Here is a 6,707-nt window from a genome sequence, read left to right on the forward strand (position 1 = left end):
AGACACTTACTGATACCTTGTTCTAGAAAGCCTAGACAGCAATTACTTTTTAGCAAGGAATAGCAGGCCAGTGTCTTTACCCCCATAGACAAAAGTAGCCTACCAGCAAGAGAACTGCAGATCTCTGCTTTAACAGGATGTTCTCAGGAGGTTCAGTTTTTCCCAGGAGACTCCTGCTGCTGAGCCCTAACAGTCTAACATAGAAGCCGTCCAATTGAAAACATGATCAATTGATCAAATTGAATAAGTAATTTTTCTGCCTCTGGTTTTCAGCATGATGAGTGTACAACCTGGTCACACTGAAGTCAGCAACACATTCTGTACAAGATAGTTGAAAAAGAGAGCTTAAGATCAAAAGAGAGCTTAAGATCTCTCTCCATTTTTAACACCTTGGCCTGTAGAACAGATCTGGAGATCTGAAAGCTTGCCTATTGAGTTATGGTATTTTCATTGGTCTTAATAAATGGTATTGCATGGCTTTTGTTTTCTTGTTGTGGAAACATATTATACTGTATCAGACCACTGGTCCAGCAAAGTTTGTGTTGTTTACTCAGACTGACCGTGACTTTTCAAAATGCTAGAGATTGAACCTGGGGCCATTTGTATGCCAAGCATATGCTGTATCACTGAGCCACAACCTCTCCCTTATGAAGACTCTACCTACTCTTTTGACAGGCAAATTAGTGATTAGTCACTATTTCAACAGTGTTCTGCTAGTTAATATTCATCCAGGACCTTGAGATGACAGGGATACTGAATCCACAAAGCTGCTGATTCCATGCCAACTCTGATGTCCAGCTGACTTGCCTAATTGGTATGTTGATGGATGCTTCAGCCAGGGTGTCAGTGGAGTATCCATCTCTTACAGGGATAGTATTGCTGTAAGGTTTGCCTGCTTCATTGACTATGCTAAAGCCTTTGATGGAGCACAATCAAATCATCTTAAAGAGATGGGAATACCAGAGAATCTTATTTGTCTCTTGAGAAACTTATATGCAGGTCAAGAAGCAACAGTGAGAACCGGGCATGGAATCACTGATGGGTTCAAAATTGAGAAAGGGGACGACAGAGAATGAGGTGGCTGGATGGAGTCACTGAAGCAGTCGGTGCGAACTTAAATGGACTCCAGGGGATGGTAGAGGACAGGAAGGCCTGGAGGATCATTGTCCATGGGGTCGCAATGGGTCGGACATGACTTTGCACCTAACAATAAGGTTTGTCTGTACTCTGTAACATATCATTCCTTTTTAAAGAAATTTTTTTCAGTATGTCTCAGGCCTCCTGCTTCAAGAGTATAGAGCAGCATAACTGCTAATGCTGTTTGTTTTGTTTTATCTTAATACTGGGATACAATATGTCTCCCCTTTCTACTTCATTGATTCTAGGGTTTTTTTAAATTGTGCATGCATTACATTCAATTAAAGAAAGGATCAAAAACTATCCAGAATTTTTTTTTTTTTGCTTTCAGTTCTCAAGTCCAATTTATGGCATGCTAGAGTGCCATCTAGTGGAAAGTACAATGAAATTTCAGATTTACAGTTACCAACCTACCACACATACACAAAAATGTGATCTGACCTTTGGATCTGCCAGAAAAATGGGTTGTGTAAAAGCTGGTGATGAGGATTTGTAGAGGAAAAGTAATAAGCATGTCTTTCATTTAGTATGCTTGATTGAATTGTTTAGCCTGTGCACAAGTATTAAGGAAGCAAGCTATAGGACCTAGCCTAGGTACACTCTTTCACATGTTGCTGCACAGGAGATTGCAAAGTGCATGCAGTGTCTCTTCTTCAGCTACAGATTCTGAAGAGCCAAGGACACATGGTAGATAGAGACCTACATGGCGAACGGCAGCAGTAACTGTGGGTTGCTTTTGTTGTGAGAGGATAAAACATGCTCTTAGAATAATACACATTTGTGGATTGGGGAGGGGGATGTTCACAGATCTCCATTTCTCTTGCATGCTCATGCACACACCCTGGACTCCTGGAGCTCAAGAGAGCCAGAGGAAAACATAATAAGGGAGGAGTCACTCAATAGTGGCAGGCAACTTCTTCTAGGATAAGAGATTCCCTAGTAAGGGCAGGAGGGCACGGTAAGTAAAAAGATGTTGAAATTCAACCAGTTCCACTGAACTCTTGGCATACCTAGGTGCAGGGGCTGGGGACCAAGTGGACGGTTATGACTGCTCTTACCTGCACCACTTTCCTGCACCAACAAGTTGGTATTGACTGAGCATAAGGCTCCCCAGGGGACATATCAGGAGAGGCGGTCCCTCAGAGATACAGGGCTCAGACTGTGTAGGGCCTTAAAAGTCAAGATTAGCGCCTTGAAATTGATCTGGAACTCCACTGGCAGCCAGTGCAGCTGTTGGAGAGCAGGTCAAACATGAGAGCTCCAAGATGTCCTTATAAGGGTTTCGGCAGCCACACACTGAACCAGTTGTAATTTCCATGGCAGGGCCATGGGCACCCCTACTTAGAGTGAGTTACAGTAATGTAATCTGGAAGTGATTTGCATAGATTGCTGTAGCTCCTAATCCTTTCTTTCCCAGCCACAGGACCTCCATCTTAATGGGGTTTAGTTTCAGAGCCATCTGTCAGAGCCATCCCATCATGGCCCCCAAGCACCCTCAATGTAGTGAATTATAGATTTCTACTCATCCTACACATGTCTTGGTTTGTAGTATTTTTTTGAGGAATGGCGGCAATCAGAAACATAATCTTGAACAAAATGGTGGACAGACATTAGGGTTAAAAAGATACTGGCATCATCTGCTGGTTGCAACAATTGGTCTTCTATGCATTCCCAGCTGTTGACCCACAAGCATCTGGGCTGAGGTCACAGAGGCCAAGGCTGCTCCTCCTCCTTTCTGCAATCTTCCATAGTGATTGGGGGGGGGAATAACAGCAAAATTGCTTCTGTCTTTAGGGGAGCACATCACTTGTTTCCATCCACAGCAGGACAGAATGATGCATGAGTGCTACCCTCAGGACAGAAGCAACAGCAGAATGGTGGAGTGCGTTTTTAAACAACAACAACGGGAAAAAGAAAGGATCAAGAAAGTGAAAAAGGAGGATCCGGGTAATCGACATCTATAGCTGGCAAAATTTTGGAAGAAATAATCAAACACTTGGTCCTTGAGCAGCTGGAACTGAGAGCTGCGATTTCTAAGACTCAGCATGGGTTTCGCAAGAACAGGTCATGTCAGACCAACTTTATCTCTTTTTTCGAGAAAGTGACTGCCTTGCTGGATCAGGGGATTGCCGTGGACATAGTTTATCTGGATTTCAGTAAAGCTTTTAATACGGTTCCACATGATATCCTTGTTGACAAGTTGGTAAAATGCAGTATGGATCCTAATTCTGTCAGGTGGATCAATAACTGGTTGACAAATCGTACCCAGTGGGTACTTGTTAATGGTTCAGCATTTTCTTGGAAAAGAGTGACAAGTGGAATGCCCCAGGGATCTGTCCTGGGGCCTGTGTTGTTCAACATATTTATAAATGATTTGGATGAGGGATTAGAGGGGATACTTATTAAATTTGCAGATGATGCTAAACTGGGAGGGGTAGCAAACACAACTGAAGACAGCAACAGAATACAGGATGATCTTGATGGCTCGAGAAGTGGGCTAAACTGAATAAAATGAACTTCAGTAGGGACAAATGTAAAGTTCTGCATTTAGGTAGGAAAAACCAAATACACCAATATAAGATGGGGGAGACTTGTCTTGGCAGTAGCATATGCGAAAAGGATCTAGGAGTTTTAGCAGACCATACATTGAACATGAGTCAGCAGTGTGACTCAGTGGCTAAAAAGGCAAATGGGATTTTGGGCTGTATCAAATGGAGTATCGTGTCCAGATCACGGGAGGTGATGGTACCGCTTTACCCTGCTCTGGTTCGGCATCACGAAGTACTGTTTTCAGTTTTGGTCACCCCAATTGAAGAGAGATGTTGACAAACTAGAACGTGTCCAGAGGAGGGCAACAAAGATGGTGCGGGGTTTGGAGACCGACACGTATGAAGAAAGGTTGGGGGAGCTTGGTCTGTTTAGCCTAGAGAGGAGACGACTGAGAGTGGATTTGATAACCATCTTCAAGTATTTAAAAGGGTGCCCTATAGTGGATGGAGCAAAATTGTTCCCTCTTGTCCCAGAGGGACAAACCAGAATGAATGTGATGAAATTAATTCAAAATAAATTCCATCTAAACATCCAGAAGAAGTTCCTGACAGTTATAGTGGTTTCTCAATGGAACAGGCTTCCTTGGGAGGTGGTAGGTTCTCTGTCTCTGGAAAATTTTAAACAGAGGCTAGATAGCCATCTGACGGAGAGGCTGATTCTGTGAAGGCAAAGGGATGGCAGGTTACAGTAGATGAGCGATTGGGATGTGAGTGTCCTGCATAGTGCAGGGGGTTGGACTAGATGACCCATGAGGCCCCTTCCAACTCTATTATTCTATGATTCTATGATTCTAACAACAATAACAACAACAACAAATGATGTTCTGTTGTAGTGGTCTGGTTGCATTTGCAATCCTTTGGACATTTCCAGTAGTGCCAGGGTGGTGTTTCTTGTTGAATGCAGGACAAGGATTACATGCCTAGTTTAAAGGGGGGGGGATATTTCTTTAAAAACTTTTTAAAAATCTACTTAGTCACATATTTAGACCAAGAGACCAGATGAAATAAATGGAGGCCTCTACATTCTCAAAAACAGGCTCTGGCCAAGACAAGCATTAATTGTGTTCCAGCTTGCACCTGCAAAGTTTACAAGCATACAGATGTTATAAAATCCCATATTGTACTTGGAATAGTCAACTCTTAGTGTACTATTCCAAGAAATTATATACCTCTTAATTTCAGCACCCACATCAGTGTTCTCCTATCAAGAAGGGAGCCAAATTCACTGAAAGTATGCTGAGGGTGTCAGACTGTTCCTATGAATCTTTTTAATACAAATAACACTGGATAAAGTGTATAAAATTGACTCATAGGAACAATCTGACACCCACAGCATACTTTCCATGAATTTGGCTCCCTACTTGATTGGCATCAACTGGGGAGAGCCAGTTTGGTGTAGTGGTTAGGAGTACGGACTTCTAATTTGGTGAGCAGGGTTCAATTTTGCACTCCCCCACATGCAGCCAGCTGGGTGACCTTGGGCTCACCACAGCACTGATAAAGCTGTTCTGACTGAGCAGTAATATCAGGGCTCTCTCAGCCTCACCCACCCCACAGGGTGTCTGTTGTGGGGAGAGGAAAGGGAAGGTGACTGTAAACCGCTTTGAGACTCCTTCGGGTAGAGAAAAGTGGCATATAAGAACCTACTCTTCTTCTTTTTCTTCTTCTTCTTCTAGTCTTGATATGCCTTAGCCTCAGCTATTGATGAGTGCTGCTAACATTTAATTTGACTGTGGTTAAAGCAACAGGAGGACACTTTTCTCACATTGTGAGGAGGTGGGAGGGAGAGAGTGTGTTTCCATGGTTGGCCCTAATCTCTTCATTATAGGTGTTGGTTGATGGGAGATCTAGTAGTGGCCCTGATCCAGAAAGGTGGGGGGTGGGATCCTTGTTTCCCTTGCAAAAAACAACATGGAAATCTATAAATAGTCACAGTAAGAGGGAAAAGGAATGATAAATGCATGGGATATTAGATGAGTAATTAAAGTGTCCTTTAAAGCAGGGGTAGTCAACCTGTGGTCCTCCAGATGTCCATGAACTACAATTCCCATGACCCCCTGCCAGCATTTGCTGGGAATTGTAGTTCATGGACATCTGGAGGACCACAGGTTGACTACCCCTGCTTTAAAGGGACTTTTCATTATACAGTCTCTCCAGTTTAAGAAATAACTGGAGAGCTTTTGCACAGACAGTTCTGCTCTTAATATGCTAGAGATTTTGGAATACAAGTGAATCAAGTAATGCTGCAGATAACGGTCTGGAAGGGACCCATCTGACCTGGTGCCTGCCCAAAACAAAGCCATTTATGACGCCTGCAGTGCAGTGCTAAGAAGAGTCACGCCCTTCTAAGACCATCAGCTCCAATGGACAAAAGCCTGGTGATTAGGAGTGAAAAAGATGATCCTTTAAAGTGACTAAGACAGTTTGGTCTTATCAGCTCCTTTGAGATGGGGCAAGAGGCATACATGAGAGTCTTGCAACTGCAGCTATTCTTCAGAGTCTCTCATATAAAAAGAGCCAAGAAAAATCATCACATGAGATAACATTTGGACTGATAGTCACTTGAAGCTTAATGATTACCCAGCAGTTTGTTGTTATAAGAAGACAGCTTTTATCTTGATCTTGCCGAGGGGGGAGGTCTTGCAAGAGAAGCCTAAAGTAAATCAATAAAACAGCCATCCTGAAATGGAATCACACTGATTGCTGAAGTGCAGGTTATAATTATTTATTACATGTGGGGAACCAGCAAGGAGTTGTGGGCCACACCTCCCTTCCCCATTCTGCCCTCACCACACTATTTGCTCTCTGTCTCCTCCTGGCAGTCCCCATAAACTTTTCCCTTTCCTCCCTCCCCCCCATTTGCAGGTTTCTGCTTTATTTATTTCCTTCATTTATACTCCACCTTTCTCCTTAATAGAGAACCAAGCAGCTTCTCCTCAATGTTATCCTTACAACAATCCTGAGAGGCAGAAAGAGAATGATTTGCTTGAAGTCACCCCGCAAGCTTCCATGGCAGAGAGG

This window comes from Paroedura picta, chromosome 1, assembly GCF_049243985.1.
Source record: "Paroedura picta isolate Pp20150507F chromosome 1, Ppicta_v3.0, whole genome shotgun sequence".
Taxonomy (NCBI): domain Eukaryota; kingdom Metazoa; phylum Chordata; class Lepidosauria; order Squamata; family Gekkonidae; genus Paroedura; species Paroedura picta.